The sequence below is a fragment of the Cervus canadensis genome, chromosome 19 (assembly GCF_019320065.1).
Source record: "Cervus canadensis isolate Bull #8, Minnesota chromosome 19, ASM1932006v1, whole genome shotgun sequence".
Lineage (NCBI taxonomy): Eukaryota > Metazoa > Chordata > Mammalia > Artiodactyla > Cervidae > Cervus > Cervus canadensis.
The window spans coordinates 6,786,117-6,803,423 of NC_057404.1; the positions used below are offsets into that span (position 1 = coordinate 6,786,117).

The following is a 17,307-nucleotide window of genomic DNA, read 5'->3' on the forward strand; positions in this document are numbered from 1 at the left end:
CACAAAACTATGTAAAACCTATAGTTTCACTTATATATTAATAATTTGCTTCCACTTTATAGAGCTTACATCTCCATTACCATGATATTATTTTTCAAAGGGAAACATTTGCCATTATAAAGGTTACAATTTTGCACCAATATTATATGCCAGGAATAGTGTTTTATAAGTATTTTCTCTGTTCTCCATACAGTCCCACAAGGAATTAGCTCCACTTTATGGATATGGAGACTGAGGCCCAGAAAAGTTGAGTAAGTTTGTCAGGATTCACTTAAATAGTAAATGAATAGTGCAGGAGTTTACATTTTATTCTGTTGTCTTGATAGGGCAGAATTAATTTCAGGACACACCTTGTCATTTCCACATTTATTGTTCTTTATCAAACACTGTGACGGTGATCATTAGGTATTATCTAGGATGCAACCTTTAAGAAAGGTGAGGGTTATATGCTTTGAGATGTACAGAGTTTAACAGCAATTATTCTATGATTTATTTGAGGGTGTGGTTTTATTTTTAGTAGATCATTAATAATTAGGATTAAAGCCAGTTCGTGGCTTAGTTTTATTGCTTGTGTTCCTATAATGTTATGGATCCCACTGAATGCCTTGCCAGTCACTGCAATGTAAAGATAGTTATGGTGGAATAATTTTGGAGCTGTAACTGACTGTGTTCGTGCGTGTTAAGTCACTTCAGTCACGTCCAACTCTTTGTGACCCCATGGACTGTAGCTTAACAGGCTCCTCTGTCCATGGGATTCTCCAGGCAAGAATACTGGAGTGGGTTGCCATGCCCTCCTCCAGGGGATCTTCCCAACCTAGGGATTGAACCCATGTCTCTTTATGTCTCCTGCATTGGCAGGCGGGTTCTTCGCCACCTGGGAGGCCTGTAACTGACTTAAAAGGCTGTTTCATTGGCAGGTTCTAAATTGTGCTCTGTGGTTCTAAATGGTGTTCCCACACAGCCTGGATGGACGATGAAGCAGAGTGGGTGGAGATGTTTCCCATATCATCCCCTACTTCAGCTTAGCCAGCTCCTGTTTGATCAGTTTGTTTCTGTATCTAGGTAAAATTTTGGTAGAAGAAAGGATGCTACACCTTTAAAAAAAAAAAAAAAGGCAAAACAAAACAAATATTAAAAAACCAGTTTGAAAACTACTGGTAATCCAACTCTTTTTATTTTTCTTCAGGGGAGCAAACTTTAGCTCAGCCAGGTAAAATGATTTGCCTAAGAACATAGAACAAAGCATGGCAGAGCTAGAATTAAATCCCAGTCTTCTAGGTGCTCCAAGTCTGGCGTTGGCAGCCACTGCACCATATTGGATTGTGGCAGTCATCCTGGTCTTCAGATGGCTTCATGAGGGCCCTCTGTGGTTAGGTGAGAATATTCCTGAAGTTTGGCAGATTATATTAATATTTCCAGGTGTGAGATAAAGGTAAAAGTTTTGTGCTCAGGATACATATTTTTCACATACCCTTTTAAAATACCTTTCTCTTGAACTTAAGTTTCTTTTGAATGCTTTCTATATTATGACTTTCAAGATTATCCTAGGACTCTAAATCCTATTTTTTGTAGTACTCCGTGCAAATAACATCCTCCAAAGAGTCTTACACATTTTAGGGCAGAATAACAAGTTTCTTTTATACCAGCTCTGATCAGTTGGTGGTGGTTGACCGAAGTGCTTGTTTCACTGGTTTTTGAGACCCTCTGGATCTAGCAGGAAAGAATGTGATGATCCATAGTGATGTGTGACATAAGCCCCCAAACAGGGATGGGAGAGTCCATGAGCTAGATAGTACCATCTCTTTAAAGGGGTACAACCTCTTCTTCTTGTGGATTTATAAGCATAAAATATAAGCTACATCTGTATTCATTCCTAAAGGCTGTGTTGTTCATCTTGGAGTCAGGGGTGGGGAGGCAGGGTTCTAAATAAGACAGAGGGGGAAATACAACAAATGGAAGAAATTGGTCATTTTCTTATGGCTGTTCCCTGTTTCTTCAAGGATAGGGGGAGGAATAAAAGGTTGCATTTCTTGATCTGAAGAGAGTATGATAATTAGAGTAATACTAGTTTAATTTTTTGAAGAAAATGGCCCCAAATTCATAATGCACGTATGAAAATTTTGTTGAAATAGAAAACATCCCTAGCAGTTTTTTTTTTTTTTAACTCCTTAGGATTTGTCTCAAGGGGCACTCCAAAAACTGAACTGAGAAATCCCAAGAAAGCTGCCTGAATCTTCCTGTGTATTCTTATTCTACATCGTGTAGAGGATCAGACAAGTCGAATTGGTGGTTTTTGGTAAGTACACCTTACCAAAGTTTGATAAGTTTTCATTCTTGTCAACCAGTACATCTGCTGTATAGAGACTGTGTACCAGATGTATGTTTATTGACAACATTAGTACATACGACGTGATAAGTCATTTTGAACCAACAATATAAATCCTTATTTCTTTGCTCAGTTTACATCTTTGAGGCCCAAGACGAGAAGCTACTGCTGCTGCTATGTGAGCATCTTAGGAATTAAGGGAAATTGTTTACTGCTTCTGTATCTGTCTCCCTCACCCTCCCCAACCTCCCCCAAATGAGTTCAAGCGATTTCACTCAGAGTGGTCTTTTGAAATTATTTTTGCAAGGAAGGTCCTTTGTAAAAGTTAGAGAGCTACTGGTATGTCCTTGAACAATCCGTATGCCTCCTCTAATTTCTGTTTCCTCACCTGTCATATAAGGTAAAAATAACTATGTTAGACTCTCCAAATCATGGTAATCCTGTGAACTACAATATATATAAATGCACTTTGACAACTCTACAATCCTCCACAGGCAGAAGGCATTATTCTGTGGGTGACAGTCCCAGGTATGCTATGGTAGGGATAGGGGGCATAGAAGAAAAAGGTTACTTGCATCAGCTTCACCCCGAAGCTGGCTTGGACGGCCAGCCCGCCCAGCCGCGACCACAGCCGTCCCTTCGCTCTGAGAGGTGGAGACGGCAGATCCCTGTATGTTAGGGAGGGGCTGCTAGTGACCCTGGTCGCCCGACTGTCTCCCCCCCACCCCCCCACCCCCAGCCCACCTGCCTCACCACGTCTCTCTGCACATCCTCTAGGCTGGGTTCTGAACATAGCCCACTGACCTCAGGGACACAGAGAGCTAAAATTGTTTTTAATTAAATATTTTTTTCTTTTTGTCACAGCCTATTCATTAAAGGAAACTTGGAAGTTAAAGAATAATATAAAATTACTTGCAATCCGAAAATCCAGAGATAACCACAATTAACACTGTAGTATATTCCTTTTTTAAGTTTTTAAAAATTGCTGTTGCTTAGTCACTAAGTCATGTCTGAGTCTGTTGAGTCGCCGTGGACTGTAGTCTGCTGGGCTCCTCTGTCCATGGGATTTACTAGGCAAGAATACTGGAATGGGTTGCCATTTCCTTCGCCAGGGGATCTTCCTGACTCAGGGATGGAACCCGCATCTCCTGCGTTGGCAGGCGGATTCTTTACCACCTAGCTACTTGGGAAGCTCTTTTGAAAATTTTCATATATATTCTAAAATATAATTTAACAAAATTAACATAGTTGAGAACATGAAATAAATATTCTAGCCTACAATTACACTGTAATTGTTATAGCCATTTTCACATTTTTGAAGGTTTGTTACATCACATGTAAATACATACTATGATGTTCATTACATAGTGCTATGAACACCACAGTAGTGAACATACCTGACGATAAATTTTACCCGTGTCCCTGATTATCTTCTTGGGTTAAATTTCTATAAATGGAATTAATGAGAATGAACTTTTTTTTTTGAGGATGAACTGTTAGTTTAATGACTACTGTAATTGAAGTTGTCAAACTATCCTCCAGAAATGTACTAAAGGATACTTGCCATCCCCATCCCCAAACATGACATATGACAAGGTTCATGCCACTGTACACGTGTACAGATTGCGTTCTTTCACATGAAGATTTAAAATCATAAATAGATCTGAGAAGGTTAGGAAATATAAGCCTGTCCCCTCCCCTGACCCAGCCCAGCGCTAACTAACGCCAGGCCTCTGAAGTAGACAGTATCATCCGGTTGATGCTGTGTCCACCTCGATGCCTCTGGCCCGTTCACGGGGGAATGCACCCGTGAGGCTTGCAGTCACTCACATGCCATTTATGCTACCGCTTGTGTTCATATCTGTTCCACCTGCTTCCAGGGAACAAAAGGCCTTTTCATTGTCTACAAGAAGCTTAATTCAGTTGGTGAGTTCAGACAAACAACAAACAAAAATACTTAAACTTGGATGGGTCACAACTTATCAAGACCTGTTTCTTCTTTTTTAAAGAGGTTCAATTTGTCTGTATCTAAGGAGTGTCTGCTTGGATTTGATCCCTGTGTGGGGAAGATCCCCTGGAGAAGAAAATGGCAACCCACTCCAGTATTCTTGCCTGGAGAATCCCACGGACAGAGGAACCTGGCGGGCTACAGTCCGTAGGGTCACAAAGAGTTGGGCGTGGCTGAAGCAACTTAGCATGCATTCACACGACTAGAATTTTAAAGTGATAGTTTCTACAGACTAGTTCTGTCTAATCGGCATCCTCACCAATTGCCACCCCCCTCAACACAGAAACACTGAAAGTCTACTAATACTGATCATAAACATAATCAGATTCTCAAACACTGGAAGACATCGAACAGGTTTAAGGAGTAACAGGTTTAAGCTCATGAATATTTAGTTATGCTTCACCATTACCACTTATACCTACCAGAAATGTTAAGATGGTTTGACTCAATTACTGAGCAATGCCAGGAAGACTGGACCAAACTCTGGAAGAAAGCATGCCACTGGCCATGGAGCCCTCTCTTTGGAGCAGACTGTCCCTTCCATCTTAACACATCGTAGATAGAAATATTTGCTGGCTTCCTTTCTACTGGGATTTTGTGTCACCTTGTAGTATCGGTTTGTCCTGTACTTAGAAAAAAAATTACACATATGTTGGAACAGATTCCAATATCTAAAAGCATGAAGGAACTGTCGAAACTCTACTCTTAACCTTAGAACAAGGACACTTTTAGACTAGATTTCACACACTTGAAAAGTCTCAGTGATAAGCCAATACATTGATCAGTTTTCTCTCTTTGCCATTTGAATCATAAACATGAAGAAAACACTGCATAATCTAGAACATCATTTTTTCTAATAATTTCCCCATCTTCTCTTAAAAACCTGCATTCCTTTCTCCTTTTTAATTCCACGTACTAACTCTGCTGGTTTTCCATGATTTTTTTTTTCTTTTTACTGTGGTCAGATATCCATAACATAAAATTTACCACTGTAATCATTTTTAGGTGTACCGTTCAGGGACATTAAATGCATTTCCGTTGTTATACAAATATCACAACATCATCTATCTCCAGAGCTATCTCATTTTCCTGTCCTAAAACTTTGTACCTATTGAACAATAACACCCAATTTCTCCCTTTCCCCAGCTCCTGGCAACCACCATTCTGTTTTCTGTCTCCATAAATTTGAGTACTCCAGGTAGTCTCATATAAGAGGAATTACACAACATTTATTCTTTGGGTCTAGTATGTTTCACTTAGTGTTAATTTTTTATGGTTCATCCACATTGTGTTATGTTTCAGAATTTCCTTCCCTTTTAAGGCTGAATAATACTCCATTTTGTATATGTGCCACATTTTGTTTATCCATTCAGGCACTGATGAACATATGAGATAATTCCGCCTTTGGGCTATGTGAATAAAACTGCTATGATCACAGGTGTACTACTATCTGTTTGAATCCCTATTTTCAGTTCTTTTGGAACTAGTTCCACTAGCTCAGTGGTGGTGGAACTAGTAGATCATGTGATAAAGTTTTTGAGGAACTTTTCCATAGCAGCTGCACCATTTTGTATTCTTACCAGCAATGCACAAGAGTTCTAACATCTCCACATTCCTGCCAGCTCTTATTTCTGTTTTGTCTTAAATAACAAGACATCTTTATGGGTATGAAGTGGTATGTTATTGTGGCTATGTTACTGTGGTTTTGATCTGCACGCTCCTAATGGTTAGTGATGTTGAGCATCTTATGCTTGTTAGCTGTTTGTGTATCATCTTTGGTGAATCGCCTGTTTATTCCTTTGCATATTTTTAAGTTGGTTGGTTTGCTTTGTTATTGTTGCATTTTAGGAGTTCTTTATATACACTGGCTATTAATTCCTTAATATTTTCAGAAATTATTTTCTCCTATTCCATGGGTTGCCTTTTCACTCTGCTGAGAGTATCCTTTGGTTCACAAAAGTTTTCATTTTGCTATAGCCCAGTCTACCCATTTTTTTCTTTTTTGCCTGTGCTTTTAGTGTCACGTCTGAGAAATCAATGCCAAATCCAGTGTCATAAAGTTTTTCCTCCATATTTTCTTCTAAGAGTTTTATCATTTTAGCTTTTTACATTTAGATCTTTGATCCATTGTGAGTCAGTTTTTGTATATGGTGTATGGTAAGAGTCAGGGTTCGTCAGGGTTCTTCCTGTAAACAGGTACTTTTCAATCCCACCACGTCTCACTGATGACATGTGTCATTTAAGCGACTGACACACACATTCCCACACATGCTCACCCTCACTCACTTTGCCTTCCAGTCTAGGCTTCGGTGGTTTCCCAACAGACAAGTGAGAGAAAGCTGAAGTGGTTGGAAAACTAACAGCTCAGCTGGCTTACCTCCCATAGCTAGGATTCAGCGGTGAGAACAGTGAGGCAGGGGCCGGGATCCACAAGCATTTTGATGTCAACATGCTGGGTGAAATCCCCAGCAAGGGAACAGCAGAAGCAGGTAGCGTTTTAGGGTAAGAAGGAAAAAGGGAGCGTGTGTCATGTGTGTGCATGTGTGTGTTATGTATGTACACATATATGGCAGCAGAGGGAAAGAATGAGGTCACCCCACACTAGATATTGGATGTGGCTGTGAGCTGCAGGCTACAGCACATTTTTATTTATGTTCATGCAAAAATAAATTTCTGTGCTGCTTTAGAAAAATCAAACTAGATTAACCACCGTTATGTGGGCAAACTGTGTTTTCCAAACAGTCATCCTAGTTCTGTTTTACAGTGGACAGGACCTAAAAGTGCTTACAGTGTAAAATGTGAAGGTCTGCTTAGCCTTCACTTGCAGACTCTCGAGAAGTAAGAAGAAACTACCAGGCCATGTAAGCTGCCTCACCCAGTATCACCAGGACCAAAGGTCTTCCCTGGGCGGGCTGCTCTGATGGGCTTGGCGATAACAGCACCCCACTCACATCACTCATAGCTGCAGGATTCTACAGGTGAACTGGGCTTCCCAGGTGGCTCAGGGGGTAAAGAATCAGCCTGCAATGCAGGAGATGAGGGTTCAGTTCCCGGGTCAGGAAGATTCCCTGGAGGAGGGCGTGGAAACCCACTCCAGTATTCTTGCTGGGAGAACCCCATGGACAGGGGAACCTGGTGGACTACAGTCCCTGGGGTTGCAAGGAGTCAGACACGACTGAGCACACACGCATACACACACGAATTAGAAACTCTACATCAGAACCCAGGATTGGCAACGGGGCATCCAAATCTCAAATAAATTAACGTTAAATCTGCTAAGACTGACTTCAAGACCTATGAGAAACACGCTGACCCAGTCTGTCCCCTCTTGTCTTTCATGGCGACTGGTCTACAGAGATAAACTGTTGGCTGCTGTAGGTCCTCATCTTCTCTAGGCCATAAAAGGCAATTTGGAGAAAAAAGAAATAACTAAGCCTATTAAATCTTCTGGTTTGACTAAGCCGCGCTTTCTAAAAACAGGTTGCAAGACTGATATAGTGTATTTTCCCTGAAGCATTAAAGTCATTTCACACTTTATCAACTCAGAGAATATCCAGTCTTCTCCTGTGAGACTGGAATAAATGACTAGCTTAAATCAGAGACGTTTTTCCTGGTATGCTAGTTTTTCAACTGAAATATTAACTCCGAGTACACACAAGGAAAGCACAGACTATGAGGCGTGAACAGCAATTATGTCTCAAACAACAGTCCCAGAAGTTTATTATACCTGAAAAGTCATAAACTTCCTGACACTTGACCCTTTCATTCTAAACACCCTAAGTTCAGGAAAACTCTGGATATAAGTTTCTGCACATTTCCTTTCTTAAATTTCAGTCTGTATTTCATGGGTTTAACTAATATAGTTTTGATTTCTGTGTAGCATATTTATAGTCTTTGTAACTTTTACGTAAATTTCCAACTAACTTTAACTGCCTAGTTAAATTATAGACACTGGGAAAACTGGTTCTCCTCCATCCGTCTCCCACTTTCCCTTCTTCTAAAATGTATCTCTCCTCAGAATAGAACAACTTCCCTCTCCTCCCCCAAACCTGCAAATTCTACCTTGAAAAAAGATTATAGACATTTACCATTTAAATAATTCATAAATGACAAACTCTTCTCCTTTCCCTAGCTTAAAACCATATGTTACCACATTTTGTTCAAGTGGTGAATTCTTGGTAAAAAGGTGTGTGTGTGTGTGTGTGTGTGTGTGTGTGGGTGGGTGGGTGTGTGTGGGGTGTGTGTGTGTGTGTGTGTGTGTGTGTGGGTGTGTGTGTGGGGGGGTGTGTGTGTGTGTGTGTGTGGGTGGGTGTGGGTGTGTGTGGGGGGGTGTGGGTGTGGGGGGGTGTGTGTGTGTGGGTGTGGGGGTGTGTGTGTGTGTGTGTGTTATTTAAACAAGAATTAAAGCAAACAGCTACTAATCAGACAGTAGCATCACTCTATCCCTATATGATCATCTGGAGTACTTATTAACCGTGTATTTACATTTGAAAGCCAGGAATATAAAGTGACCGTTTAAGATGAGAAAGAGAAAAAAATAATTAAGAAAAAGAAAAGATGAAATAAATATGAATAAACAGGGAAAATGGCAGTCGTGCTTTTTTTTCCCCCTCCCCAAAGACCAGAGACCCACTGCTGCTTCCCCACTTCTTACCCCCTGAACAAGAGGCTGTGGGCGCCTGTGTGGCAACATAAGTGATATACTGGATCGCGGAGATTTCCCGTGCGGACGTTTATGAACTTCTGTATTATATCCAGCATCAGATTAGTTTGCGATTTCTCTTCCAAGTCATCAGGACTCACTACTGCATGGGCGAGAACCGCCCACGAGCAGAGAAATGCCAGGGGGAGAAGGACCCTCCAACATTGTGTGAGCTCAAGCACTGAACACCCAACCTTTCAGGGTACCCGCACATGAGAGAGCGTTTGGAAGCTGCCCTCTTGGTCAGGCCCTGTCTTGGTATCTCCTTCCTTGTGGCAGCATAAACTCTCTACCGAATCTCTGAGACCATATAGTAGAAGCAAAGCATATCAGCTCAGGCAAAAAAAAAAGTCACGGGAGTTCTCCAGCTGCCTGACCGACCAGTACCTGCTTTCCAAGCAGACTCTTGGGCGCCTTGGCTATAGTCCATCAGTCAATGATCGGTGGGGCTTTTCCCCTTGACCTGCTGACGCCTGAGCTGTGTATTAGAAATGCCAGCTCCTGTGCCAAAGCTGGGGCTTCCCTAGTGGCTCAGCGTTAGAGAATCCACCTGCCAGTGCAGGAGATGTTGGTTCAATCCCTGGGTTGGAAAGATCCCTTGGAGAAGGAAATGGCGACCCAATCTAATATTCTTGCCTGGGAAATCCCATGGACAGAGGAGTCTGGCAGGCCTCAAAAGAGTCACACACAACTTAGCAACTCGATAACAAAAACAACACCAAAACGGACCTATCCATTCTTTTTTTTTTTTTTTTGTGGCTCATGGGATGTGGGATCTTAATTCCTCAACCAGAGATTGATCCCAGACCCTCAATAGTGAGAATGTGGAGTCCTAGCCATTCAACTGCCAGGGAGTTTCCCCTATCTATTCCCTGGACAATACTCTGTATGGCTATTTGTAGATAGTTCTAAATGCAGGTAAAACAAAAGTTAAATATAAATAGGATATCCAAAGCAATTTATTGGTAGTTATATATAATATTACAATTCTTTTTCTAGCTTTATCTTACTACATTTCTTATAAAAGACGGTGCTCACTCATTGGTTCTTTCATTAATTTTTTTCCTTTACTGAAACATTTCTTCATTTTGTGCTAGGCACTAGGGATACCAATTAAGGTCTCTGCCTTTGAAAAGTTTCAATTATAGATAATGAAATAAACTATGTTTCTTTATTTTTTCTAATACATTTCAAACAGTGAAGCATAAAGTGGAAATAGGCTAAACTGTCTACAATCACTTCACAATAGGAAGTAAATTTTACTTTCTCTGTTACAAAGGGCCCTCTCTCAAATGGCCCCATTTCTAATAGAGTCCAAGTTTTTATAGCAAGAATTAAGCTACTAAGTACTAGGGTTTAACGTTAGGCATACTTTTGCTAGAAGCATGTGTTCTTTAAACTATCATTTTCATTTTTCACTATATGCAAAAATAATAATAATAAACGAAGTATCACCAGAGGAAGAACAAAGCTAGAAAGTTAGTTAAGGGAGAATAACATTTAAATGTTTAGTGGATAAAAAGAAACTGTAATTTTGGGGTTAGTTTAAAGTTGCATTTTAATGCATATTGTCTCTGCCTCCCACTAGAAAGTTTACTTCCTTTTATATGTTTTCTCACAAAGAGCCTATTATAGTCATATTGCTGTGGTATTTGAAAATATTTTTAACTTCAAAAATACCCCACATTCAACTTAAATATTTGTAGAAGAAAGTAACCCATGGCTTAATCAATGTTGAGAGTATTTCTGGCCAACTTCTATTTCACTGTAACTAGTGCCTTGGGATACTTGTCAATCAAATACAAGAACATCAACATTAAACAGGATCTGATTTTTTTCTGTGCTGGCAGATACTGTTCCCCTAGTCAGAACTGAGATGACTAATGTTAACCAAACAAAATCAGAAGGTCACACCTAAAACTGAAACTAATGTTTGTCTATGTCATTCTATCTTAGAGAGTCTTTGTTTCAGAACAGGCAATTTGTCATTTTTCTTACAAGGAGACTTATGATATTCTTGTATACTATGATTTGACATACCACCAGAAGGTAATAAAAGAACCCATAGAGCATGTACTCATGTATAATACGGCACAATAATAATGGCTATACTATTACTATATAACTATCACTTGCTAATATACTTTGAAACTGGGGGAAAGGAAGAGCATTTACACACCATCATTAAGCTACATACGCTTATGTTTGGGAAAGTTCACTTTCTAAATCTATTTTGGTATAAATTCAAGAAACTAAATGAATGAAAAATACTCTTTATACACAAATTTTAGAATATATATGTAATATATAATATTCTAAAATATGTATATGTGTATATATACTCTAAAATATGTGTGTGTGTATATATATATGTTCTATATTTGGACTATCCAGATTTGTCTTGAAGATAAATGGGCCATTTATCAAACAGAATTTAAACTAGAGACTGTACTCCCAAAGATGAAGCTCCTTTATTAAATTGTGATTCCCATTTTATCACTGTGTAATTGTGATTTTGAGCTTAAGCACATGATTATCCAGTTTCTCCATCAAGAAAATGGGACCGATACTTTGGCACAGTGTTATAGGTCTGTATCAATATAGGGAAGGTATATTCAGGAAAGATATATATAAAGAGAGAGAGAGATCAGTTTTTCAATAACTTGAATCATATTCTAGATGACACAGAGGACTTTCTAGCTAAAGGAACTCTATGATAAATCCCTTTGCAAATTAAAGAATATTTTTATTATAAAAATTACCATCCATCAAACCACCAGTTCATATATTCCAATGCTGGCACATGAAGCTTTTCTGTGAATATTACTCCCAGGTAACTTTCTTAAACTTGCAGTGGTAATTTGAATATATCATAGTTAATAAACAGTATTTACAACTACATTCAATGGGTAGACACAAAGCATTAGTGTAGGTATACTACACTATAATATAGTCATAAAAAGGTAATACACAATTGAACAAATATCAAAAAGAACATAGTATTTGCTCTTTGGCATAAAATAGTCAGTAGCTTTGAAGAAGGCATCATTATAACCACATGTGAAATGTGTGGTTATGATGATGCATTTCCTATATCAATATAGAAGGTAATAGCTACAGAAGTTCCCTTTCAGTTTGTCCACAGAAATCTGGGAGTAAATTCCTTCAGATTCTTTAGCTTTTAAAATTACATTGTCAAGCAGAGAATTTGTGATTCTTAGGTGTGACTTAGACATGAGGCTGTATTCCCAAGAGTACACCCTTGAAAAACATCTATTTTGCTCAACTGAAATAATAATTATTTAAAAATCATATAGTATATAAAATACAAAATAATAAATTTGAGCACTTAATATAGCCAAGTACTTTTCTAAGTATTTTCTATACATTATCTCACTTAATCTTCACAACATCGTGAGGTGTAGTATCACCATTTTATAGATGGTGAAACTGAGGCTTAGGGAGATTATATGGCTGGTGTGACAACACTTGCTTCTCAAGTTGGGGAGCCAGGGTATGAAGCCAGGTCTGATTCCAGGGCCTGGGTGAGTAGCCCCCATTCCCACTGCTATATCATGGTCCCATATTCCTCACTTAAACATTTGGATTATGTGAATTCTAGTCCTTAAACATTTCCAGTTAAGAATTTAATAGTTCTTTTTAAGTCTTAAAAAGTCAAATTTGAACCTATTAACTACTTTATAAAGGGCCAGAAATAGGCTATGGAACAGTCTGCAGCACTCTCTGAAGGGTGGGGGACGTGGGGCGGTGCAGTGAGGCACTTGGTATTATAGAAAGGAATGGTTTTCCAACAATTTTACTGTGGACCTGTGCTTGCGTTTCCTTCAACTCTGTCAACCAAAGTCCATCTCCCACTGATAGTTTTACCCTATAAACACTGGCTGCAGTTAACTCTGCTATTACTAAGAACACAGCAAAGAGAGTTACCATGGCAGAAAGGACCCTGGGCTTTGTCATCAGCTAAATTTCAATTCTGAGCGGTCTTGGGTAAGTTATTTGATCACTCCGAGCCTCAAGTTCCTGATCTTTAAAAAGGAGGCAATAATAGCTAACATGTATTAAATTCTTACTGTGTACTTGGTTTTGTTCTAAGGACTTGGTATTATTATCTAATTTATTCCTCACAGTGACACCTTGAGATAGCGATTGTTGTTACCGCCAGTCCAGTCTCATTCTGCAGATGAGGCTGGTGAGGAACAAAGACTTTAAATAAATAAGTACATCACTGTCACACGGCTTCACAGTTTGGGGCTCAAACGCAGGAAATCTGACCAAAGAGAGCAGGCCTTTTGCTAGAAAGGGCCAGACAGTCAATCTTTTAGGTTTTGTGGGCCATACTGTCTCTGCTGCAGCAATTCAACTCCACTGTTATAGCAGAGCAGCAGCTATGGACAACATGTAAACAAACTGAGTCCAATAAGACTCTATAAGAACAGCCACAGGGTTGAATCTGGCCCTCTGCCTGTTTGCAGATTCCCTGCTCTAAAGCCCACATTTAAACTTCATCTCATAGGGACATCTCGAAAAATCAGATAACTTCCTTAAGGTGTCTCATGGCACACAGTAAGTGCGCAACTCGAGAGTTTTTAAACCATACATTACAGAAATTTTGTAAGAGATTATTTCTAGTCCATCTCCTTCCCTCCAGGGAATTTATGTCATCTATTGCATTTAAGTTGCATTAAAGTCATCTATTCTCTTTTATGCCACTCTCTTCTTAGCATATGAGGGAAATAACACTTTCCAACCACTTTCCCAGCAATGCTGGAGATGCTGTGGAATACAGTCCTCCTCTGAAATCGTCCCACTGCGGTAAATGATAGCAGTGAGCAAAGTGTCTGGCTTGTAAAGATGCTCAATAAAATTGATTTTGATCTTCATGATTTTAATTAATTCATTCTATTACAACATCATTGGGTATTACATTTGCAGTAATGCAATCAATATATGATAATGTAGTTTTAGGTGTAGGTGGATAAGGTGGATTACCCTTGCAGAATTTCCATCTGTCTCTAAATATAATTAGCCAGATGTGCAGATTTTCAGTCCTCACCCACCTGTTAAAGCTGGATCCTTCTTTGGGTTCTGTTTTGACCCACAGTCCACTGTTGCTTGTAAACTTTACAAAGCTATGATCATACCTTTGGCATTCAATGTTTGTTGAAAGAACACATGTGTGTTCCTGTGTGTGTCCGCACTCAGTCATGTCCAACTTTGCAACCCCATGGTCTGTAACCCACCAGGCTCTTCTGTCCATGAAATTTTCCAGGCAAGACTACTGGAGTGGGTTGCCATTTCCTCCTCCAGGGGGTCTTCCCAAGCCAGAGGTCAAACCAGCATCTCTTCCATCTCCTGCATTGGCAGGCGAATTCTTTATCAACTGCATCACCCGGGAAGTCCTAGGGTTAAATAACCTTACGTGGCTGCCCGTCTTTGCTCATGGTGTTTGCTCTGCCCTCTTTTCTCCCTCCTTCTTCGTCCACCCTTGCTAGGCTGGGAACCCCAAGGACTGTGCAGCATTCACGACTGGATCACCAAGCACCAACACAGCCTGGCGGTCAGCAAGTGTTCAGTCATTTTAGTCAGCAAGTGTTCGCATGAATGAATAAATGAATGACTGAATGAATGCGTGCACAAACATTGTTTGAGCATCTATTTTATCAGACCATTGCCTTCTGACTAAGGGGTACAGAGGTTGATTCTATTATCAGTGAATTGACTTGTTCCAGGGGCAGTGGTTGTTCATAGTGTGTCAAAAAACAAAATTCTGAGTCTTAAGTGAAGCCTTTGACATAATTAGAAACCAGCAGTGACACCAGAAAAAGGTCTAAGTCTTAAAAACCAGCTTGTCAGCAGTTTTCACATGTCCATGAAGCCAAGGGGTCTGAATTTAATAAGGCATTTCTATAGCTTGGCAGATCCTTAGCCTGATTGCAAAAGTGCTGTTTGTGTGACGTAGGCCTGCCAGTTTGCTGGATGGCAAAGTCAGTCTAACAACAGAATCAGTATGATAGGGCTTTATGGTGGTAGTTCTTTGCTTTGAAAAATTAAATTGATAGATTTCCAACCAAATTAATTTGAGTAGTTTTGTATCAAAGAGACATTGCTTTGGACCTTTGAAATCTTTTGCACATGTCTCAGTTTTGATAGCCTTGACAGGAAAAGCCAGGTCAAGACACCAAGCCCATGCTGAGTGTGGAGATATTACTATTTCATTGGTACATGAAACTTACACTGTTTCATGTGTAAATGTTTGGGCTTCCCTGGTGGCTCAGCGGTAAAGAACCCATCTGCAATGCAGGAGCCTTGGGTTCGATCCCCGGGTTGGGAAGATCCCCCAGAGGAGGGCATGGCAACCCACTCCAGTATTCTTGCCTGGAGAATCCATGGACAGAGGAGCCTGGTGGGCTATAGTCCTTAGGGTTGCAAAGAGTCAGACACAACTAAAGCAACTTAGCATGCACACATGTGTAAGTGTATAATCTGTTTATGACTCCAAAGTAGCCTCGATCAGTAATTCTCAACAGGGAGCGGTTTTGCCTCTCAGGAGACGTTTGTGGGTGTCGCATGTAGGGGGTTGGGAATGTAGAGGGCAGAGATCCTGTGAAACATGCCGCAGTCTGCAGGAGACCTCCCCACCCCAAACCAAGAATTATCACACCCACAATGGCAGCAGGGAACCCAGTTCAGAAACTTTGGGTTAAATGACACCCAAGGTTCCTTTGCAGCTCAAATTCTGGATTTTAGGAAATTAAAATTACATACATCAAAGAATTTTCTAAATTGCTAAACACTATATACATTCAAGCTACTATTATGATACAGGCTATCACTGCTTTTCCTTCTCCTCTCCAGGATTTGTGGGCCTGTCAACCTCTCTGTTCTGAGCCAGATGCCTCAAAGGTGTAGGTCAGAAGAGCCAAGATAGGGGGTGAAACTAGAAGTCCCTTCTACTGCTTGTTCACAGCTTGGGAGAACATTAATTCAGGAAGCAGATGTGTCCGAATTTGCAGGTTTCATTTTTTTTTTTTCCAGCATTACCTATCGACCTGTTGAGAAAGAAGTATACGTGTGTAATGCTTATTTAACCAGATGGCATATTCTTTTTAACTTTTTATTTTGTATTGGGGGTATAGCCAATTAACAATGTGACAGATTCAAGTGAACAGCAGAGCATGAAGGGACTCAGCCATACACGTACACCTGTCCACTCTTCCCAAACTCCCCTCCCATCCAGGCTGCCACATAACATCAAGCACAGACAGTTCCACGTGCTATACAGTAGGTCCTTGTTGGTTATCCATTTTAAATACAGCGGTGTGTACATGTCTGTCCCAAACTCCTTAACTATCCCTTCCCCTGCCCCCCGGCAGCCGTAAGTTAGTTCCCTGCTTCTGTGGGTCTCTTTCTGTTTTGTTAAGTTCATTTGTATCCATTTTTTTTTTAATATTTAGATTCCGCGTATAAGAGACGTCAAAGGATATTTTTCCTTCTCTGTCTGACTTACTTTACTCAGTAAGACAAGTTCCAGGTCTATTCATGGGGCTGCAGATGGCATTATTTCATTTTTTTTAACAGCTGAGTACAGATAGCAGATTCTTAACAGGTATTTATATGCTGCCAAAACCCTGCAGAAAGTTCCCCCACGCCACCCCTCTGGGGCAGGTGGTTCTACCCCTCTCCTGGTACACAGCCAATGTCCCTGGGAACCCACAGCCAAGTGCCTCATTTCAGGGATATGTTGATAGAAATGCCTGGGAAAAGTGAACCTCTCGGCTTTCACCTGTTTATCAGTCATTCACTGAGTGATGGCTTTACCGTAACAAAATCTGTACCGGCATCAGTGCAGTTGAAGACCCATTATGAATTAACTCTTCTCAGAATTTGCCAGGAGCCGACAGAAGGTATGGCCCAGAGTGCCACTATTCTAGGGCCTCTTTATCCTTCCAGGATTTTCCCTAAATAGAATCACGGGAGGATTTTTGTGTGTCCCAAGGGCCATGCCTTCAAATAGCACAAGGCTGCTGGCCGAGGTCGAAAAGGTTGCTGTGCTTCAGCTTTTTGTTTGGGGCCCCAGGTGATTTCCAAGTATCCTGCCTCCGTTTTCAGCAGAACTGCTTTTACACGTTCAAGCTCTGGGGTAACAGAAATGTCCCTCTGCCCAGAGGCCTGCCCGCCCGCCTGCCCGCCCGTCCGGGGCCCGGGGGCCTGCCCTCGGGGGCCTGTTCCTGGGGCCCGGGGGCCTGCCCT

General features: G+C 40.6%; 1 protein-coding gene across 12 annotated transcripts in view; it reads left to right on the plus strand.

The window, feature by feature from the left end:
• RBM47 (RNA binding motif protein 47) overlaps nt 1-17,307 on the plus strand; it is a 174,854-nt gene that overhangs the window by 137,282 nt on the left and 20,265 nt on the right. For 10 of the 12 annotated variants that reach the window (XM_043438772.1, XM_043438784.1, XM_043438773.1 and 7 more), the window contains one exon: nt 2,173-2,296. The exons of the other annotated variants lie outside the window; for them this stretch is intronic. The gene's annotated coding sequence lies outside the window, so the exon portion shown is untranslated. The remainder of the gene's footprint in view (nt 1-2,172; nt 2,297-17,307) is intronic. 12 annotated transcript variants of the gene reach the window in all.